This window comes from Macaca fascicularis, chromosome 3 (assembly GCF_037993035.2).
Source record: "Macaca fascicularis isolate 582-1 chromosome 3, T2T-MFA8v1.1".
NCBI classification, from domain to species: domain Eukaryota; kingdom Metazoa; phylum Chordata; class Mammalia; order Primates; family Cercopithecidae; genus Macaca; species Macaca fascicularis.
Window position 1 is genome coordinate 87,068,780 of NC_088377.1, and position 23,749 is coordinate 87,092,528.

General features: G+C 43.2%; 1 protein-coding gene, 1 non-coding gene and 1 pseudogene across 16 annotated transcripts in view; 1 reads left to right on the forward strand and 2 right to left on the reverse strand.

Moving 5' to 3' along the window:
- Nucleotides 1-23,749, reverse strand: part of HECW1 (HECT, C2 and WW domain containing E3 ubiquitin protein ligase 1) — a 464,113-nt gene that overhangs the window by 366,238 nt on the left and 74,126 nt on the right. The window lies entirely within an intron of this gene.
- LOC123572610 (U6 spliceosomal RNA) lies at nt 4,129-4,229 on the forward strand (annotated as a pseudogene).
- On the reverse strand, nt 17,025-17,086 carry LOC123572616 (U7 small nuclear RNA). The gene has a single exon (XR_006697176.1). It is a non-coding gene; the product is annotated as a U7 small nuclear RNA (small nuclear RNA).

A 23,749-nucleotide genomic window follows, 5' to 3' on the forward strand; every position in this document is an offset into this window, starting at 1 on the left:
TGCTCTCTTTGCCTTGTTCTCTAGTAAGTCTCCCTTAAGAACTCCTCGCATAGTAGATAGGCAGAGGCAAAGTCATTAAAATGAAACTTGTCATTACTCCACATACCATACATCTGAAGAATTCCGAACATCACAAACACGCAGGACAAAGCATCCCCTCCTAACACCACCCTTTATTCTTAACTGAGCTGTATAAGGCAGAAACAGAAGGGAAGCTCAAAGGGTTTATGAAGTCTTGATTTATTATTTTGAAAAAGGTTTTCCCTTTGTTCAATATCCTCAAAGTTTTATGCCCTGTGGGTAATGCACAGGCAAAATTTGAGGGGAGGCAAGGGGGAACGCCCCCTTTTATGAAGGGTTATTATGAACACAGGTTTATTCTAGCAGGTCAATTTTAGAAAAGAATAGATATAAGTTGAGGTTTTGAGTACAGGATTCCATAGAATCTCCATGCTTGAGTGCCCCTTGGAAAGTCTTTTACCCCTGGGAATCATGTCCTCTGGTGGGAGGACACTGTCCCATGAGACTGTGAGTTCCCTGAGGACAGAGATGATCAATCCTAACTCTCCCTGCATCCCCAGCACCCACACAGTGCCCGCACAGAGCATTCACACTTGGACACTTACAGAACCGGTTCATTCATTCACAGAGGAGAAAGGTGATGTGTTGGATGGAACTTAAACAATGGGAACTGCCTGAATAAGCCAAAAGCAGTTTTATTTACATAAAATGGTAAAGGTTGGAGTTTTTATCCTGATATCTAGCCTACCTGCCTCCATACTGATAGACAGGACTAGCTGGATTTCCTAGGCCGACTAAGAATCCCTAAGTCTAACTAGGAAGGTGACCGCATCCACCTTTAAACAGGGGGCTTGCAACTCAGCTCACACCTGACCAATCAGGTAGTAGAGAGAGCTCACTAAAATGCTAATTAGGCAAAACCAGGAGGTAAAGAAATAGCCAATCATCTACCGCCTGAGAGCACAGTGGGACGGACAATGATCAGGATATAAACCCAGGCATTCCAGCCAGCAATGGCTACCCTCTTTGGATACCCTCCCTTGGTATGGGAGCTCTGTTTTCACTCTATTAAATTTTGCAACTGTACACTCTTCTGGTCCGTGTTTGTTACCGCTCGAGTTGAGCTTTTGCTCGCTGTCCACCACTGCTGTTTGCCCCCGTCGCAGACCCACCACTGACTTCTACCCCTCCGGATCAGGCAGGGTGTCTGCTGCGCTCCTCATCCAGAGAGGCACCCATTGCCCGCTCTGGATTGGGCCAAAGGCTTGCCATTGTTCCTGCTCCGCTAAGTGCCCGGGTTCGTCCTAACTGAGTTGAACGCTAGTCGCTAGGTTCCACGGTTCTCTTCTGTGACCCATGGCTTTTAATAGAGCTATAACACTTACCACATGGCCCACGATTCCATTCCTTGGAGTCTGTGAGGCCAAAAACCCCAGGTCAGAGAGAATACGAGGCTTGCTGCCATCTTGGAAGCGGCCCGCCACCATCTTGGGAGCTCTGAGAGCAAGGACCCCCTGGTAACAATATCATACACACATACACACACACACACACACACACACACACACACACACATACATCTAATTGACCCTTCTTGAGTCTTCTATCAGTGGCCCAGGCGTGCAAAAATCCTGTCTCAGGATGACCTGAGCCCCTCTTAATCATGTTCTACCAGAGCCACCTAGGGCCTCATACTCTGAAAGTTTTCCTATTCTCACCTCATCACTATGCAACTTTTCAATACCTATCGCCACAATAAGTTCTTTTTGGGCAGTGATAATAGACACATCAACTTCTATGAAACCCCTCCCATTAAAAGAGTCCTTGGTCAGCAAGGTCTCCCCATCCAGGCAGTGGGACAGGCTGCAGGGATCCTTCTGTAGGAAGGAAGGCCCTGCTTGCACTCAGACCCCACGTATGGCTGGGTACACTCGGGCCTGAAAACTGCTAGTCCCCGGCTCTTGACTTAAAACCATCAAGAGCAGCTGATTTTAAGTTTCTCTCAACTCTGTCCGACCTTTGCTTTGGAGAAGAGCCCAAAGTTCGGAGTGGTGGCTGTGTTCCTTTGGTTAAAGTTCCGCTCTGACATACTGAGTACCTCACCTTAAGTAGAGATGCTGTGGGACCGGCACGGCAGATGACCTCGGGGTGAACGCCAGTGCCCAGCCCGTCTCATGACTTGCTCTATTAATGCTCCCTTCCCTCTTCTGGAATGCCCGCCACTCCTTTTGTTTCAGCTCCTTCCTGCCGGCATTCAGATATGTCCACTCTTCTCCACATTCCTCTCACTCAAATAACCAGTTTTCTTTTCTCCTTTCCAGCAGACTTGTGGAAAGACATTGATACTCCTGGCTTCGTGTCTGTACGTCTCCATCAAATCTTACCCAGTTGTAGCCTGGCTGCAAAATCACTCTCAATTGAAACTTTTTTCACAGAGAAAAAAATGGGCAAGGAGGCTCCTTCGTGCAAATTCTAATGTTTTCAAGACAGGAGAGAGAGAAGCTCCTTTGTTAATTTGACAGTGCTTTACAGAGGAGACAGGAGCCCCCAAGATACCCCTGAGAATTAAAATAATAGTCATTGGCCTAAAAAAGCAGAGAACCGGATCCAGAGTAAGCGGCTCAGGAAGCAGAGTGATGCCTGGTGCCTGGAGAGTGTCACACGCCCGCAGGCCCTGGCTGAGGACACTTGCCTGCGAGGCGTCATCAGCTCTGGTTCTGATCAGCAGGAGTGACAGGGGACAGGTGAGCGTGGGTCTTCAGGGGGCCAGCGTGCCATATCTGGTCTTGTCTGGAAACCATTCACCACGATGGCAATCATGGGCAAGACTGTGAGGGGCTCAGTGGGTCTGATGCCACTGTTATGCTGGCTTCATAAAACAATTTGGGGCCTCATACCACAGGGCAAGCGGAGCTGGCATGAAAGGCTGCCCGCCTCCCACTTCTAACTGCCTCAAATACATAAAAATGCTAAATAAGAGGTAATGCTTTGTGCATATATCCAAGTTCAATATCAAAAGAGGTGCCAGGAATGAAGCAAAATCTAAAAGCCAGGGCGACGTGGCTAAAATGGAAGCCAGAGGTAGGCACAGGTATTTTGGAGACAGACCCAGGCCTCAGTCTCCAGGAGTGTGTGGCTTCTGATGCTCTTGCAGGGAGATGAATCCAGACCCCCGGTTACATGCTGGAAACCAGACACCTCAGAGGGCTGGCTTATTGCTTCAGTGGAAAGAAACAGCACTGCCAACCAGCCCTAGGAAGCAGTGGCTCCAAAGAGGCCAAGAGGGATAGGAATTGCCTAAGAGGAGCATGTCCTAGACCCAAACCCCCAATAAGAATGAAGCCAGAACTCACACTGTGTGGGTAGTGAAGACACACACATTACCCTAAACTGCTGAATCCTACGAGGCCCAGAAGAGGTTAATGTGAGCTGTCCCCTGGAGATACTGCCCGACCCAGACCCCGGGGACTCTCAGTGATAGAAAACCGCCAGGAGAGGCAGCAGGTGAAACACCAGGAGACTTTAACCCCAATAACTCAGGATAATAAAACAGCCCAAGAGAACACTTAAAATAAGAATGTCACCTTTCATTGTTTCAAGGTAAAGGAAGATATGGGAGTCATAAGACTGTAACAGGACCCTGCGGGAAAAGACCAAGTTGATTTGCAAAAGAAGCAAAGGAATTCTACAATGAAACGTCTAGCCATTGAAATAGAGAAATCAATAGAAGGTTGAAAGAGCAGACTTCAGAGAATTAGTCTATTGGAGAAAAGATTTGAGAAAATCACTCAGATGTCACCCGAAGATCTGGAAAATATGAGGGTTTCAATAATAGGGAAGAGAAATGAAAATGTCCATTATCTATTAAAAGGAGTTCCAAAAACAGAAAAAGAATATGGGAGAGGAGGGATGTTTGAAGGGATGATGGTGAAGTTTCCAGATATAAAGAAATATGGAATTTCTAATTGAGGCAACACCACAACTCCTAATCTGAATAAATTAAATAAATCTACACATAGGTACAGCTTAGTAAATCTGCAGACCATAAAAAGACAACTACTTTAATTACCAGGAGAAGAAAGATTATCTCAAAAGTAATGTTAGGGTTCATTTCTGCAATGCACCTGTCAGAATTGGAACAGTAAGAGAAAATAAGCATGGCTCCCCCATGAGACGACATGCCAAACTGTGAAGCATTCCATGTTTTTTAAAGTACAATAAGCCAGGAATAGAAAGTTATATACCACATGTTCTCATTCATACCTAGAAACTAAAAATGTTGATCTCATAAAGTTTAAAAGTAGAGCAGAGGATACTAGAAGCTGACAAGGGAATGGGGAGGGAAGGATAGGGAGAGGTATGTTAAACGACATAAAATTTCAGCTAGACAAGAGGGATCAGTTCTAGGTTCTATAGCATGGTAAGATGACTACAGTTAACAGTAATATATTATATAGTTTCAAATAGCTATTAAATAGAAGGAGGGCATTGAATGTTTCCAAGACAAAGAAATGATGAATGTTTGAGACAGCAAATATGCTAATTACCTTGATTGCATCACTATCCACCACTTTGTACACCATGAATATGTACAATATTATTTGTCAATTTAAAAATAGAATTTTAGGCTGGGCACAGTGGCTCACGCCTGTAATCCCAGCACTTTGGGGGCCAAGGCGGGCGGATCACTTGAGGTCAAGAGTTCGAGACTAGCTTGGCCTACGAGGTGAAACCCTGTCTCTACTAAAAATACAAAAATTAGCCGGGCATGGTGGCATGCCCCTGTAATCCCAGCTACTCTGTAGGCTGAGGCAGGATAATTGCTTGAACCTGGGAGGCGGAGGTTGCAGTGAGCTGAGATCGCACCACTGGACTCCAGCCTGGGTGACAGAGCGAGACTCTGTCTCAAAAATAAAAAAATAAAATTTTAAAAAGTAATGGAAATTAGACAAAAGCACCTTTTTACAAAGCAGCAAAGGACTTCGGAAGATAATGCAATAATCAAAGTGCCACATGAAAATACAACAGCTATCCTAGAATTATATATTTAGCAAGTCTGTCTTTCAAGAATAAGGGTTAACTCAGCTATAACAAAGACCGAGAGAGTTTTTCATTCTAAATAGCTTAAAGATTATTTCAGCACAAAGAATACTGAATCTAGAAGTGAGTTGGATTTAAGAAACCATCTGAAGAGATGAAACTGGCAAACACTTTGATTCACTTAAATATGAACTGAGTGTAAAAATAATGATAAATGACCAGACCTAGAAGTTTACAAAAAGAAGGAAATAAAAGCAGCCCCAAGTATGGGAGGTGGGGGAGGGAAGCTGGGCATTGTAAGGCTTTTGTGGTGTTAGAGTACAATACAGAGATTAATGAGCTTCAGTGTTCACAAAGTTAATTATGCCTCTTAAAAAATGAAAGTTAACCACTAAAGAATTGAAGTAGAACACATTACTTCCAAGTCAGTGGGGGACTGAGGGGAGGAAAGAAAGCTATAAAACAAAACGTATTTGATCCAATGGAGAGCAGAAGAGACAAAAAATAAAAGACCAAAAAAAAAAAAAAAAAAGCGTGGTAGACCTTTTTGGCCAATGCTTATCTTCACACTCCATTTCCCTGTCCTCTCCCCTGTCTTCCTAACCCCTTGATTTACAGAATGACAAAGCCTCCCGGAAGATCCTCTTGACTCCGTGGCAGATCGGCTGCTGTGTTCCTGGTGTCTGTTCCCAGAGCTCTCAGAACTCCATCATCAGAACCCTTAAAATGCTCCCTTGTGAGTGCACATGGTGGAGGCTCATCTAAAAGTATTAATTCATGTGTTTCCTCTGTACATTAATTTGCTCTCCAGTTCCAAAAGATGGGTTTTCTCCCCTAGTCCAATGCAAAGAGGAAACAAAGAGGAGAAAGAGAGCCACAGCCTGAGCGCCAGATGATGTCTGCTTATGGAGAATTTTAGTGTCCAGGGGGAAGAAGTGGCAGGGGAGAGAGGGTGTCCTGGATGGGGAGGGATAACACATACCTTCTCCTTGGAGGGCTACAGGAAAGGCTGGAAGGAAGATGGTGCCCAGCTGTGCTCAGTGTAGGAGGCCCCCAGCCCCCTGCACTGTGGACCACAAATCATCCAACAGCCCTGAGCACTTATAACTCCCCCGTCATCTTGCCCTGAAATGAGAGTAAGGGACCTGAAGACCTTGGGTAGGGGTAGGACAGAAGGGACCTTGTCCACTGACCAGGATGAAACTGAGGAGAACCGATTATAAATTTTCTGAACAGCTGAAGCAGCTGTGGTCACGAGACCACTGCACATGGCCAGGCATGCTGTGGAGTGTACAACCTGCACGACATTCTTACTGCAGACACAGTGAGCTTTGTTTTAACTGCCAATGTTGGGACAAAGACTCTCCTTGACCAGACTTATTCAGAGTTCTCAAGCAGGCCTTGACCTTGGCCTAGAAGAACTACAACTTGCAGCGCAGGTGATTTCATCCACCCCACTACGGGAAAAGTCTTGAATGAACACCAGCATAGTTCCTATCAGTTCCAGGCTGTGTTCCTAGGATGACAATTCCAGCCCCCTTAAAATGCCTGCCTGAGAAAACTCAATGCTGCCAAAAGAATTTATTGTTTGTTTGGGAGGCCGAGGCAGGCAGATCACAAGGTCAGGAGTTTGAGACCAGCCTGGCCAACATAGTGAAACCCAGTCTCTACTAAAAATACAAAAAATTAGCTGGGCATGGTGGCAGGCGCCTGTAATTCCAGCTACTTGGGAGGCTGAGGCAGGAGAATCTCTTGAATCCAGGAAGTGAAGGTTGCAGTGAGCCAAGATTGCACCACTGCACTCCAGCCTGAGCGACAGTGCAAGACTCCGTCTCAAAAAAAAAAAAAAAAAAATTTACTGTTTGTTTCAGACAACACCTGATGATAGGCCTCCGAGCTCACTTTTCTTAGAACATTTACTTTAGAAAGCTTGCAATTATATATTCTTTTTGTGCCCCTTTGAGACAGAAACCTTCTACCACCCAGAAATGTCCTCTCAAGTATGTGGGAGCCATCTCTTCGAAATGCAAACATTCAGTAAGATAGCTCTCTTGTCTCCCAGTTCCTGAGGGAGAGTAAGATCCTAACTTTGTGGGGCCCTGATCCAGTTGGCAAAACTATGTCCTGTCCTAAAGATAGAGACTTTTGTTTCTCCTCCAGGTAAGTGTCAATTAACAAACCCAGATGGCCTAAACCCATAGACTACCCCCTTACCTTCCTTTAGTCCCTTTCCTTTAGCACATACCACCTTTGTCTCAGGGGAGCTAAGCTGAGGTTTCACTGAGGTCTCTTCCTTACTGCAGTAGTACTGACTAGAATCTGTCTGGTCTTCTTAATTAGTGTCCAGCTTTGTGTTTCTTTGACAATTCCAAGCTGGGGCCAAAAGTTCCATGAGGGCAGGGTCATGCCTGTCTTGTGTAATTGGCCACCAGCAGAGTCAAGGTGCTCAGTAGATATTCACATAATGGATAAATGAACGTAAGATATTTTTTTCACTTAATTTGCACTATGATAGTGAGTTGCATCCCTTAACTGCCATCTTGCAAAAAATACGGTGCTGGACAAATGAATGCACCAAGAAAATGACTTAGGGTTTCTTGAACAAACTCTACCGCCAACTAATCATGGAGTGATTTCACTGCCATGGGTTTATTTTGTTTATTCAACAACCTTTACATCAGTCATGTAAAATGGTCTTCAGTTTCAAGCTTTCTTTCGAAATTTCCTCAGGATAAGAATGAACTAACACAATGATGGAGCAACAAAATTAGCTGCTTTGACACCTACTGTTGTAGAAGGCAAAAATATTTATTTATTATGGTGCTGAGGTATAAGATCTCTAACCATAATCTGGCAAGAACTGCAGGAATTATTGATATCTTGAGCTAAATGTCACAATCAGCATTCTTGCTAAGCAACAATTCATTTGTTATTACAAGTTCAAAATAAATTATTCAGGTAAGACAAAGACAGTCCATTTATAATTCAATTTGTGCTTTTTTCAGCAATATACATCTAAACATAGTGAATACAAGACATTACATAATAGCAAGTATTGTCAGCTATTAAATACATATAATTTAAGAAAGTGGGGTATAGAACAGCAAAAGGATTATAACATTAAAATACAATAATACTTGTGATATGTTACTGATGACAATATACAATTACCCATTAAAAAGTGATGTGGCTTGGCCGGGAGTGGTGGCTAATGCCTGTAATCCCAGCACTTTGGGAGGCTGAGCCGGGTGGATCATTTGAGGTCAGGGGTTCAAGACCACCCTGGCCAATATGGTGAAACCCCATCTCTACTAAAAATACAAAAATTAGCCAGGTGTGGTGGCGGGCACCTGTAATCTGTAATCCCAGCTATTTAGGAGGCTGAGGCAGGAGAATCGCTTGAACCCGGAAGGCAGAGGTTGCAGTGAGCCAAGATTGTGCCACTGCACTCCAGCCTGGAGGACAGAGTGAGACTCTGTTTCCAAAAAAAAAGAAAAGGAAAGGAGAAAAATTTTATGTTTATAATCTTATAATAATTAGTATGCATATGAATGTGGAAAACAATATGGAAAAGGAAGGATACTTTTCTTTTTGGTCCTGTAATTATTGTCATTATTGATGTCATGGTTTTAGTGCCCAAAACCTGCACACACAATTTTTTGATGAGAGAGAGATCCTAGAAAGTACAGAACTTGACCAAAACAAATGAGAAACCTGTTGGGACAGGACAGTGTGCATTGTGCAGACTCTAGCACAAGACTCTGTGTTCAAATTCTGGCTCTGCCACTGACTAGCTAGGTATCCTTCAGCAAGTTAGTCAACCTCCGTAGACCTTGGCTTTCCCATCTACTTGTATTTCATAGGGTTACTCTGAGGATTAAATGAGTAAGTGCTTAAAACAGTATCTGGAGCATCACTGAACTTAAAACAGTTCAGTGTTGGCTAAGTATTATTTTTATTATCAAGTAACCTGTTTACATAGAAGGCTCCTTGTTATGAATGTTTCTGAAGCTCTCACAGATAAAATGTACTTTGATTCTACCCAAGGGTCATAAGTCATACTCATTTCACATGAACCATTATTTTAGTCAGTCCTTTATCTATATTTGAACATTTAGGCATTTTTCTTTTTGCTTTTATGTTCTAATTTTTTTTTTTTTTTTGAGACGGAATCTTGCTCTGTCGCCCAGGCTGGAGTGTAGTGGTGTGATCTCGGTTCACTGCAAGCTCCATCTGGGTTCACGCCATTCTCCTGCCTCAGCCTCCAGAGTAGCTGGGACTACAGGCGCCCGCCACCATGCCCGGCTAATTTTTTGTAGTTTGTTTAGTAGAGACAGGTTTCACTGTGTTAGCTAGGACGGTCTCAATCTCCTGACCTTGTGATCCACCCACCTCGGCCTGCCAAAGTGCTGGGATTACAGGCGTGAGCCACCACGCCTGGCCAATGTCCCAATGTTAATGAAATCTTCAAGCATATACTTTTTTCATTTAGTTGTAAGAATTCAGCGTAGATATTTCTCTCCACACAAGACCATTCTCTGGACATAAGTCATTGCAAGACAAATTCTCTAAGATTCCCTAGTCTAGAGTTTAGGAGAATTGCTGATTTTCTTTGGTGACTTTGTGCAGGAAAAAGACTTGGAAAGTGGAATTGTGAAGAAAACCTCAGCTTTACCACTGGTGTTCCTTAAGTCACAAATCTACCATGGGGAATGTAAAGATGAATTAACACTGGCTATTCCACTCCTGTTTTTCTCATCATAATTACCCTAAAAATATTATAGGTTTACAGAAAAGCCCCGTAGCATCCCATCGAATGTGGATTCTCAATTTGACTTCTGGGCATCCTTCCTCCTTTTGTGTTAACACAGCATGCTTCCCCATGAACACACACAGAGGTAATTCTCTGTACATCCTGCCTCTACAGGCTCATGGACTTCCACAGCCTCAACTCTAGAAGAAAGACTCAAAAATCTGCATTTCTAGCATTTCCAGCTTCCAAATCCCCTTCTCTGGAGCTCTGTGATTGGGACTGCCTCTTTCATTGGAGTGTCCTCTAATTCACCATGCCCAGAGAGCAGGAGGGACTCGGGCAGGCCAGTCAAGGGACATTTTGATGAAAAGGAACATCAAGGGCCAGTGTGTGATGGATTTGAGTCCACCCTAGAGCAAGTCTGTTACTTTCTGTCCATGGTCTTCAAGCTAGATAACACACACACACTTCCCCTATCACAAATGTCCTTCTACCATGTTTCAAAATAACAGAGGTATATCTTCGCCACTGTGAATCTTACATAGACTCTGGAAATAAAAACCTTCTGGGAAATGAAGAAAGGGTTAATGAGATCATGTCCTTGTGAAGCTTCCTTCCGTCGAGGCACTTTGGTAAGGTTTCCATCTTGCTGGCTTTGTAACTATTTTTGTTTAGGGTAAAGCATGGAAACAGAGTCAGAGGTGAGCATGCTGGGCCATGTTGCTATGTTTGATAATAAGACTTACTACCCAACAGGGAGGCAGAAGTGGTAATAAGTTTTTAAGACCCTGTTTCTTCTATTTCCCAGCTGAAGCCAAATTCCTCCTGCATACTGGCCATAAGAGCAGAGCAATGAGCCCAGGACAAAACATTGGCAGCAGAAGAGCTTTATTTCATTAGACAAGAGAACATGGCAAAGCTCTGTGTCTCACCTGTGTATTTATCTTAGAAGGCAACCTCAGAAGTGGGATGGCCATCTCAGCACACACATTAACACAAAGGGTTTGAATCTAAAAAATTGGAAGGTAGGATTTCCCAACAGAGAAGAAATCTGACTTGGTTGCTGGATTTGCTGAAGAGGACTGGCTTTGCAGATTTTGTTAAAAGGTGACCATTTTACTAATTGAGTGACATGAATGAGCCAAAATTTGCCATTCTCAAGTTTTTGACAAAAGTATTTTAAAAGAAGATTTAAAAATACTGCATCATATTACAAAGGTGTACTAACTGAACAATATTTCAATCTTACTTCTTCTAACAGTATTAATCAATTATAGAAGGTATCTGTAATAAAATAGGTATAATTAATGTCATTTAGGAAAGCTTTTTTTTGGTAGATGTTCCAGAAACTGAGACAATGACTTTAATTTGGGCCAATGAAATCTGTTTGAAAGTTAGCTGGTTTCTAGTACCTTTAAAAAATAAAGGAGAACCTAATCAAATTGTCAGATAATAGGACCTAAAAAATAATTTTTTTGTGATTTTTGGCACGAGCCCTGGAAGGAGTTATAAAAATTGAGTGACGCTTAGTGACTTCCTCCATTCCTATGTACTTATTCACAGATTATTACCATAACCATGGCCCTAAATACAAACAGAATTGAATCTAAAAATTGCCCTAACTACTTACAAGAGTGAAATTAAAAAACAACCACAACAACAAACCAAACATATATATATATAGAATTGATGCCAAAACTGTCTCATTTTAACAGGAAATAGCCCTCAGTCGTGGGTACTGGAACACCAGAGAAATAAAAGCCCCTTCCTACTCAGTAAGAGATACATTTCGGATAAAATTCTATATTTTTTCTACTAAAAATGTATAACGTGCAATCAACTGTGTACGAATCACAACTGTAAAATATATTAATCTAGATATTTCTCATATATAAAAACTCTATGTTTACAAAGAATTAAAAAAATCTAATTCTCCCTATGTACTTATTTTTGTTGACAGGACATATGACATAGTGATGAGGAAGACTTCCTGTCAGAGGGATATACTGTATTAGGATAAAATGCAGTGGGGTTGGTGAAATAGAAATGTAAGTTCCAGGGGGAAAAGAATAATGTAAATATTCAACTGTTAATGAAGAGCTTTACATGTCTTTTATAAACTGATCATGGAAACTCTCAAAGTCTATAATATTCAGATTCAGTTACACAGATAACTTTATTGTAAAATGTCGATATTTAAGTAAATACAGATAATATACTTTGATACTGATTAGACTTATGAAACACATTTTTTAAATGTCAACATTAAAAGTGCAAAACTCGTGAGTTGAAGGGAGAGCTAAAGACAGGCAGGCAAACTGTAACCATAAGAGACCAGGTGTGCAAAAGGGAAGCACAGAGGCTGCTCCCTGAGCGGGAGCTCTCAGCTTGCCTGGAGAAAACCGTGGAGAAAGACAGTGGGCAATGAGGGTCTGGAGGGTTCTCCGTGTGGAGGCAGGATATTTTGACTCTCTTATATTGGATTTGAGGTCATTCCAGGCTTTGGAACTGGGAAGGGAAATGGTTTAGCTTAGCATTATTGAACAAATACAAGGTAGGAAGCAGGCTGTGAGAGCCTTCAGAGGAACAATAGACAGCCAGCTCTTGATGATGAGAATGCTGGAGAGGGTGCTTCCTACTTCACCAGTTCTCTGGGGAGAAGAACATGGCCAGCCCAAAGGGGTCTCAGGAGGACTGCGGGTGTGCGAGGATGTGTGTGTGCACGTAAGTGTGGAGTGTGTGAGAGAGTGTGCAAATCTATAGTATGTGTGAGAGTGTGCAAATCTGTATTGTGTGTGAGAGTGTGGGGTGTGTAAATATGGTGTGTGTGGTGTGTGTGAGTGTGGGGGGTGTGTGTGAGATAGAGTGTGGGGTGTGTAACTATGGTGTGTGAATGAGTGTGTATGACTGTGGGGTGTGTATGGTGTGTGTGGTATGTGAGTGTAACTGAAGGGTGCATGTGAGATAGAGTGTGGAGTGTGAGTGTGGGGTGAGTGTGGTGTGGTGACTATGGTGAGTGTAGGAGAGAGTGTGGGGTGTGTGACTACGGTGGGTGTGTTAGGGTGGGTGAGTGTGTGAATGTGAGTATGAGTGTATGTAAGAGAAGTACAAGTGTGTGACTGGTGTGTGTAGGATGTGCTTGTGTGTGAGTGTGGAGTGTATGACTATGATAGGTGTATGTAGGGTGTGTGTGTGTGTGTGACAGAGTATAGGGTGAGCGTGCGAATATGTGTGGTAAGTGTGTGGGGTGTGTGAGTGGGTGTGTGAGAGACTGTGGGATGTGTGACTATGGTGGGTGTGTATAGGGGGAGTATGCAAATGTGTGTGGTGTGTAACAGGGGTGTGTGTGAGTGTGAGTGTGTGAGTGGGTGTGTGAGAGACTGAGGGATGTGCGACTATGGTGGGTGTGTATAGGGTGAGTGTGTGGATGTGTGTGGTGTGTGTGAATGTGGGGGGTGTGTGTGTGAGAGAGAGAGTGTGGGGTATGTGACTATGGTGGGTATGTGTAGGGTGAATGTGTGAATGTGTGTGGTTGTGTGTGTGAGAGAGTGTGGGGTGTGTGACTATGGTGTGTGTGTGTGTGTGTGTAGGGTGTTGGAGTGTGTGCGTTGAGGGTCGAGATGACTTAGGGGCAATGGCAGGAAAGACATGGGTTGTCATTGCTCAGACTGAACGGGGCAGCCACAGCTGACAGAATCAGGGACCCAGTGCCAGCTCCAGGGGCCTGTGAACCGGCGCCTCCACTGAGAACCCTGTGCTGGGTTTAATGCTCTGCTGTCGCCATCTTGAAATCCTTAATAATTTTTGCACAACCTGTCCCGCATTTTCCTTTGTCACTGGGGCCACGGTTATGTTGCCAGTCCTGGAAGCGGTCTCCCTTCGTCAGAGGCCCCCACCTGCCCAGCATACTGACATCCCCTTCACCTTACCACTCCTCTCCCAGTGGGCAGAGTCCTGCTGATCCTTGTCTTACCATGTGCCACACCTGTTCTTCATGCAGCAGTGCCTGATACAGATTTAGGGGCTCAGAAAATGGAGAAATCGTTCAGGGCTGGGGGAGCTATAGAAGTTTATTTAGCAGAGGCAGCGATTGCTCTGTGCCAAAAGGCAGGTCCCACCCTCTCCTTGCGCCACTGTGCACGGTCCTGGGCATCTGTCCACCCAGGACGCATCGCTTTGCAGGGGGCTAATCAATGCCTCTCCACAGGTGGCAGGAAGGCGTTCTAGGGCAACGGAGCCTTTCTCTGATTTACATAAAGTCATCATCTGGAAACGTTGTTTCTCTGTGTGAGTGTGTGGGGGTGGGTGGGGGGATTCCGCTCCCTCTTCCACTGAATGAGTGAGTTCCTACCATGGTAAGACTGTGACCCCCACCCATGCCCCCAAAAGAAGAGATTTTCCTTTTTCTTTTTGTTCTCATCTTTCCTAATTTTCTTGAGTGTACACAAAACAAGAACTATTTTTTTTTTCCTCCATAAGTTCTCCTTTGGATTACATCACACTAGAGAAAGGTGCCCTGGGACCAGGGATGGGGGCTTTTGTGTTCCAGTTAATAGGCGTTTTTTCCTTTCTTTAAGAATTTAATTTATTGGACAATATGAATGAGTTTGAGAGATATGTGCCTGTCCTTTAGCTCACCGATCTCCTACAACCATCGGTGCTTTTATGAAATGAATATGATGCACACACTACCATGTATATACTTAAAAATGACTCAAGGGCAGGGGGAAAATAAAACTCAATTTAAAACATAGTTCAATTTTTTTTCTCACTTTCTGATGTACATGAATGTAAAATATTACAAATTCTCCTTCATATGAGTTTTAAAACTACCATAGATTTAAATTTAATAAATAAAGTATGTAATGTAACTTCAAACTTAATTAAAAACTTGCCGAGCTGACTTCGTAGCCGTGCATACTGTGGAAGAAACTATCAAAACACACTCCTAGCGCCTCTCCCCGGAGCCCGGCCCATCTCCCACTCAGGGCAGAAGTGTGCAGAGAGAGCGGCCCACTGCACTTCTTCTGAGGGCGTTAAATCAATGAGGCAGGAGATTCATGCATATGCAGTTACCCTCTGAGAGCCGAGACCTGTGGCAAACTACCCTGGACTCGAATGCTGAATGAGATCATCATAGAGGTGTTGGCTGTTTGTCATCAAAGCAGGGTTCACTTATGCAAAACTGAACAATCGAATGCAACAAACCCTAGACACTGATTAAAATAGTTGTCTTAGAAACAATAAGACCTATTTGGGTTCAGATAAAATCAGGTAAAGATAGAGGCAGTGCCTACTTTTTAAAATTAAAATACCTGCAAAATACTAAACTCTTTAGAATACCGAAATATCAAAATCCCATAATGTGTCAAAATTAGGAAACAAACACATATCTCCTAACAGTATTGGAGAGGAAGGAGAACAGTCAATCATTTGCCGATAGGAGGGATTTCACCCGCTATAGCACACTGATGGTAAGATAAGAATAATACAAAGTGGTTGCAGGAGATGTGGAAAATTCCAGGCGGCAGTTTCACATGACTAGCAAAAGGACACTTGAAATAGCTGCAGAAGCTGTGAGCTTATAAAATCCTGAAAAACCAGGGTGTGGACCAAGTTGGCTAAGACCGACTGGACCCAACGTGGTGCCGGATTTGGCCTGGGTTTCTCCTAGAACCTCATTATATGCTCATTAACATCCTCAATCACACACCCACCACCTCGTGACAGTTCTGGGAATACCTATATTTGGTGTAAAAACGGGTGGCACCACAGTTCCGAGAAATTTCTACCTTCTTCCAGGAATTTTCATGAATATTCCACCCCTTGGTTAAAGAAACCCATAAAGGTAGCAGCTCAAATCCACGGAGCAAACTCACTCTTTAGTATGCCTGCACTTCCTTTTTTTGAGTATGTACTTTTTGTTTTGCAAATAAATCTCCCAACTTTCACGATGTTTGGATTCATCCTCAAGTTCCTTCTCACAATTGGTGTAAAAAGTCTGGACATAGGCTTGAGTCCAGGTCCTACCGGTATCTGGGGATGACTCCAGCCCACCAGTATCAATGGTGCCAGCCTAAGATGGAAGTGATGATGCCCGTGGGCTCTGCTTTCTGGGGCAGTAACATAAGAAGTATGGCTACCAAGCGGGGAGGGCTAGTGGTTGTTCAAGTTACCAGGCAGATCTGCTGCCCTGTGGCTGTGTGGGCAACTTCCTGAGGCAGCTAGCCTTGCCCAGGGCCTGGCCCCCAGGGGACGCCTTTGTGTGTGGATGGAAGTTGAGAGCTCCTTTAGGAAGCCTGACAAGGTGACACAGGGCTTCCCAGACTGTGTGACCTCACATACAGTGCAGTGCACAGCCCTGTGAAGTTTATATTCCCCTTTTAAGACTGAAGCCCCAGTAACGAACACCATACCATTAACACTTCTTTCTTTTTCTTGGGAAATAAATAGAATTAGCAATATGTGACAGTTATCTATTGCTATTAAGTCATTCTTAGGATCTGGGAATCCTGCTATGTAAAAAGTAAATCACACTTGTGGCAGTAAGTAAGGGGAACACAATGATTGCCAAAGTCTTGGGAAAAAAAATCTCCCTCATTAAAAAGCAGTCCTTCAGAGAAACCTGCATTGGGCCTGCCTCAGATGAGGTAGCAGGGTGCCGAATGCTGGTTGCCACAGCACAGTTATTTTGGCTCAAGGAAGGTAATAAAAGGTGAAGAGTGGCCGGGCGCAGTGGCTCATGCCTGTAATCCCAGCACTTTGGGAGGCCAAGAAGGGTGGATTCCAGAGGTCAGGAGTTCGAGACCAGACTGACCAACGTGGTGAAACCCTGTCTCTACTAAAAATACAAAAACTAGCCAGGCTGGTGGCAGGTGCCTGTAATCCCAGCTACTTGGGAGGCTGAGGCAGGAGAATTGCTTGAACCCGGGAGGCGGAGGGTGCAGTGACCCGAGATCATGCCATTGCACTTCAGCCTGGGTGACAGAGTGAGAAAGGGTGAAGAGCATCCCCTTCCCCTTCTGTTGAAGCATTTGCCTGGTTGAAACTACAGAGCTTGGCCATCTTAAAGGATTTCAGAGAAAGGACAGGCAGGGACTAGCCAAGAAAAGAAGGTCCTTGTCTCTGATTTGAGCAAAGTTTTGCAGAAAAGAAGGGTCCAGGGAGCACACACACAGGTTTATGGTTTTTCTTTCTTTTTTAAGGTTAGGGTGGCTTTCCAGTAAAGACCGGAAAACCTGCTAGACAAATTCTCAAATAGCTGTAATACTAGCTTTATAGTTTTTCATGCACTGCATCTGAACTGATCAGAGAATGAATGAGAATCCCAGATTTTTAAGGAAGAGAAAATCTCACTTTAGTTCAGCATTTAAAAAAATGCCTACTAAGATTAAGATTTAGTGATTAAATGCTGACTAAATACAGAAATTACCATGGCCTTATAAACCAAAAAATAGAATTCCAAGTCCCTCAACTGACTGAACAGATCCTCCTCTTGGCCAAGAGGACCCAAAGAAACCTGAAAAACCAGTTCAGGCCATACGGGACATGCCCCATGATACCCTCCTCCCTTTGGAGTTCAGGCACAATTGACCAGCATTAACATTAAAATAGAGATCCCAAGACTGACAGAACAGACTCTTTGTAACAATAAGTTACCAAATTCCAAACATGTTTGCATAGCATCACATAACACATAGCCAGTGCTGAAGGGAATCAAAGTATTTAACTCCAAAATACATTTTTTGACATATTTTGAAATGGCCCTGCAAAGCCGTCTCTTGTCGGGGGCATTCACAGTCTGCAGAGAATCTCCTTCCCTTACTAGGTCTTTCTGTTAGAGTACACAGTTAGGCAGACAGGAACAGAGCAGTAGAGGCCACCCAGGAATGTCAACCTGTATGTAACCTTCAGGCAAAGGTCAGGCAGTTGTTAACTGTCTCTCTAAAATAATAATTGGTTGCAGCCAGTGCCAGGGAAAGGCAGTCTCTCACTAGATAGAAAATATGTGAAGTGGTCAGGTGCAGTGGCTCATGCTTGTAATTCCGGCAATTTGGGAGGCTGAGGCGGGTGGATCACTTGTCAGGAGTTCAAGACCAGCCTGGCGATGGTGAAACTCTCTACTAAAATTACAAAAATTAGCTGGGTGTAGTGGCGGGCGCCTATAATCCCAGCTACTTAGGAGGCTGAGGCAGGAGAATTGCTTGAAACCGGGAGGCAGAGGGTGCAGTAAGCCAAGATTGCGCCATTGCACTCCAGCCTGGGTAACAGAGCAAGACTCCATCTCAAAAAAAAGACAAAAGAAAACACGTGAAGATAGGAAGATACAATACATATAAAATTTTGGAAAAAGGGCATAAGATAGGAGTTCGGCAAGACTGGTTTCTCAAGATACAGGTCACGAAGATCCTGCTGATGAAACAGGATGCAGTCAAGGGGCCGGCCAAAACCTGCCGAAGACAAGATGGCTAAAAATGAAACTGTAGTAGTCCTCACTGCTCATTATTCGCTAATTATAATGCATTAGCATGCTAAAAGACACTCTCACCAGTGCCATGACAGTTTACAAATGCCATAGCAATGTCCAGAAGTTACCTTATATGGCGTGAAAGGGAGGGAGACCATCGGTTGCAGGAATTCCCCTCCCCTTTCCTGGAAAACTCATGAATAATGCACCCATTATTTAGCATATAATGAAGAAACAGCCATAAAAACAGCCAGCCGGCAGCCGTTGGGGCTGCTCTGCCTATGGAGTAGCCACCCTTTTATTACTTTACTTTCTTAATAAACTTGCTTTCACTTGACCCTGTCAGCCGGCTCCTGAATTCCTTCCTGTGTAAAGCCAAGAGCCCAGGTGGCCTTCCAGGCTGAATCCCAATTTTGGGGTTTGCCCTGTGACAGCAAGGATATAGAAATGTATATACAACCTAAACAGATGGGGAAAGATACCTATTAAAATAAGATCTAAAAAATAAAGTATACCAAAATGTTGACATTGATTGTTACCAGCTGGTAGCATTAAGGACAATTTTTTTTTCTTTATACTTTTCTATATTTTCCAATGTCCTAAAATAAGCATGCATAAGTTATTACTATAATTAGGAGATTTAGTTGAATTTATTAAAAGAATCTTCAATAATGTATCATTTTTTTCTTTTTATGATGTTTATCTTTACTTATTTAGTCATTTTTATTGATACATATTAGATATATGTATATTCAATGTACATGTCATATTAGGTTCGTGTGAAAGTAATAATAATTTGATACATTCATATAATCAAATCAGGGTAACTGGAATATCCATCAACTTAAATATTTATCTTTTCTTTATGCCAGGAACATTCAAGTTATTCTCTACTAGCTATTTTGAAATGTACACCCAATTAATGTTAGTGATAGTCACCCTAGTGATCTATTAATACTAGGTCTTATTTATTCTAAATGAATCATGTGTCACTTTTTAAAGGAGCACTAATTATTGGCTAAGCCATCAAAAATGTATTTTGTACTTTGTGTTTTCCATCAGTCCTCCTATTCTACTGCATAATATGAGTTTGCTGTATTATTTGAGATTATTTGATTCTGCTGAAGAAGACAAGAAAAGCAAATTAAGTGGATGAAATACATAAGCAATGTAAAAGCATAGATAGCGAGTTAGCAAGTGGTTTGTATGCCACAGGAGAATCTCGTAGTCTGTGTTAAGTCCCGACAGTGAGTAAGCAAATGGCCTGTGAGGCCTGGGCAGAATTAATCATATATGCTAAATGCTGACAGTAAATTAGAAACCTGAAATGCTAAACGTAGAAAATGGAATATATGACAGCAAAAATGTGTTACTTAGATCTAGAAAAGAATGGGTAGACCGAGTTATGAGCACACACCTGTGGGTGACAGCTGGGTCACGCCTGACATTGATGATCCACTGGTGACACCTAGTATGTCCCCATTCTGGCTCTGCATGTGTTTTGTCCAAGAGGTGCAATTAGAAAGCATGGCAGTTTCACAGCTAACTGGCAAGCTACAGCTATAGGCTGGCTACATCGCTGTAATAGAGCTAAGGTATGTCAGTGGCCTCACTTACCTTCTAGTCTGGGAGTACTCTTGCTCAAACTCAACTCTGGCATCTTAATGACACCATCATTGGACAAGGCTCCTGTGGCAGACAGACAGGACACATGAATCCTACTAGCCTAAATCCTACTAGCCCAGGATTTAGGTAGCGTGGACCTTCCTCCTACACATATATATATATATATATGTATATATATATATATATATATATCCATCCCAAGTGTGTTAATCTACCCCATAGTTTTCGATTGTTTGTGTTTTATATTCATTTAGTAAACTGTGGGATTCAAGCATCTTAATTTGGTCTATGAGCCTTTTTGTTTTGTGATTTCTGGGATACCTTGCTTGGTGAGTACTTGCCCACGGTCCTTCACTACACAGCTGTGGAAGGGGGAGAATATTCTTGTCTTTCACAGAATGGTATTAATACTTGAGACAGACTCCAGTTTGGAATTTGACATGAAGTCACGCAGTGACCTATTAGCAGTCAGAAACAAGACTGGGTCTAAATCAGGAAGGAATAGTTTACACAGAACAATCCCTTATAAACTTAGAGGCCTTGAATAAGGGAGGAGATGAGTTTGGAACATGGAGGGAGAGCATTCTGGGAAGTGGATCTGTGTGCAGATGGGTCTGTTTGGAAACCTTAAGACTGCCCCATTTGGGATGGTTGGAGCATTTCTCAATCTTTCCTTTAGCAGCAAGCTCTCTGGCCCTTGGAGACAGCGTAGAAAGATGAGGACTGAAATTATTCCACAAATGTATCACTGATCGACTGAATATGAGAAATAGTTCTCAATCCATGGCTCCCCTATATCAATGTATTTCATTGTCATTTTTCCTTTGAAAATCCCTCAAGCTTATCCGGATTTAGTTGTACAATGAAGAATTACATTATCCCTCCCCACCCCCACTGTGACTATAAAACACATTCCGGCCAGGCGCGGTGGCTCACGCCTGTAACCCCAGCACTTTGGGAGGCCGAGGCGGGTGGATCATGAGGTCAGGAGTTCAAGACCAGCCTGACCAATATGGTGAAACCCCGTCTCTACTAAAAACACAAAAATTAGCCAGGCATGGTGCTGCACGCCTGTAATCCCCTAGCTACTCAGGAGGCTGAGGCAGGAGAATCGCTTGAACCTAGGAGGTGGAGGTTGCAGTGGGCTGAGATCGCACCACTGCACTCCAACCTGGGTGACAGAGTGTGACTTTGTCTCAACAAACAAACAAACAAAACAAACAAACAACAACAACAAAAATTTCCACAGCTGTGACCATGGGTGTGTGAAAGAAATATCAGACGTAAAGAGCATTTATTTGCTTTGAATATACCTAGCAAGTTTTTCTCTCTCCCAATATTGGCTCCTGAAATATTGAATGTTACTAACCTTCCCCTTCTTAGAAAACAAAACAACACACCAAAAGCCCCGAGATTCAAAATATGTTGCAGGTCTGCTTGTGTATTCTATGTACCAGGCACTTTTGGAGCTGGGCAGTGAGGTGAGTTTGACTGACATTTTATGAGACGTATCTGCTTAAAGTTTGGTTAATTGCCAAAAGTCTTGTTATCAACTTCCATTGGTAATTGTGCATTTAATACAATATGACAGAAACTCTCTTCTCCAGTGCAAAAAGTTTTCTTAAGTAATGGATCACTTAAAAACAATAAAATGCCTCCAGAAACTTTTAACCCCATGTATTTATTTTTCATAATAAGGTCAAGTTCTCTCTCTCTTCTTTTTTAAAATGTGTTTTACTAAATGGTATTCACATTATCTTTACAAGAAGCAGCAGCTTCATGATATCCAGGTCTAGGTTTTCCAAAGTGGTGTGAGCTCTTGGATAACTTAAAGTACTAGCAAAGCGACCTGCAGGCAATCTCTTTTTGTATTTTAATGATTTTCCAATAAGCTTTTGTAACAGTCTCATATTTTGCTATTCCCTGCGTCATCTGTGGACCAGCAGTGTCCCTATCGCCTGGGAGCTAATTAGAAATGTGAAGTCTCAGGCCCTATCCTCCCCTACTGAATCAGAATCTGCCCTTTACCAAGCTCTCTGGGTGGTCTGTGTGCACATTAAAATCTGAGTAGCTATGATATGGCCTATTCAGTTCCTATTTCAGTAGCAATTTTAAAAGAGATTCGTTCTTTCTTTCTGTCCTCATATTTTATAATATTATGTACTATTTAACTAAATTATGTCATTGTAAAAGTAAGTATTACTGGCATAAACAAGCTTGGGCAAACACACAACTGCCTCTGTAAGCATTCAGCTCGACTGTGAGAAAGGAAGCGAATGAGTGTAGGATTAGCCAAGTGCGCCTCACCCTGTGGGCATCACTCAGGATGCATGACAGAGGGAAGAGAGTTTCTAGGAATCCAGAGATTGGCTTAAGTGTGGGCTGTTTAAAAGAACCAGCCCTATAATTGTAATTGATATTCACTGATGACTTTTCATGAATTGTTTCTAACTCCCATGACAAGATGGCAGGAGGGTGTTAGCAGAAGGCAGTGTACTGCTGGCCAAGTATCCCCAGTTCTTCCCCCTCCAGCCACTCACAGAATTGCTCTTTCTGGCCAGATGTGGCATGGGGGCAGGAGGCTCATCTGGTCAATGAATTGTGAGCCAAAGTAACATGTGTTATTTCCAGCCAGTACATTTAATTTTTAGTGAACTCCTCCTAGCCCTTAATTTCCCTTGGGCCCAGCAATATCAGAGGTGCCAGCCACGAGCCAGCAAGGAAACACCGTCAACATTTTAGTTGCCTGTGGTTCTGGAGTTTCTCACAGCAGAACCTAGTCAGTGCTGACCGAGACAGTATTCTCACTTAGAGGGTACAGCCTGAGGTTAGTGATTACACTCAAGCACACCATCTATCAGGAGTTAGCTTTAAAATGCCTTCATATGGATGGTGTGCTTGAGTTTAACCATTAACCTAGGATTGGGTAAATAACACTGAATTTCCTTGAGTTAAAATCCCCACACACCAATCGTAGGAGAAGTTATTTAGCTCCTACAGGAGTGTTCAGTTCAGAATGTGGCTTTCCTTCAAAAAACTCAATCTAAATCTGTATCAGAGGAGGCTGCTAGTTGATCTATGGGATTTGGAAATAACTTTTCATCAACCAGAGTATTGTACAGGCATCTCCAACTTGGAATGAATGGGGCTGAAGAAACTGGTGAGCCAAGAAAACAATCCCTTTGAAGAGATATCCTCAGTCTAGAACCACATTCTGCCCTGTGCCCAGAGAACATCCCTCACCTGATCCCATCACAAGGTAAGCCGCTCCTGTCATCAAGATATTTGCTTTTTTTTTTTTTTCTCTTGAGACGGAGTTCACTCTTGTCACCCAGGTTGGTGTGCAATGGTGCAATTTTGGCTCACTGCAACCACCTTCCAGTTTCAAGCGATTCTCCTGCCTCAGCCTCCTGGGCAGCTGGGATTACAGGCACCCACCACCACGCCCAGCTAATTTTTGTATTTTTAGTAGAGACGGGGTTTCACCATGTTGACCAGGCTGGCCTCAAACTCCTGACCTCATGATCTACCAGCCTCGGCCTTCCAAAGTCCTGGGATTACAGGCGTGAGCCACCGTGCCCGGCCAGGATATTTGTTATGTTTGTGCTGGAATTAGTCCTTCCTACAAGGTATGTGCTACGGTGCCAAAAAGGCAGTGGTAGGGTCTTCACAGAGTCCATGGATAGGACAGTCAGCCGTTTAGTGCTTGCTTGCTAACAGGTGACCAAATTCAGTCTGCGACTGGCTTGTGCTGTAGCACATCACTTTTTAGTGTAGTTTTGGGGTAGGAGATACAGAGCTCCCACCTGCCTCTAAATGTCGGAGCTTGCCTATAATTACCA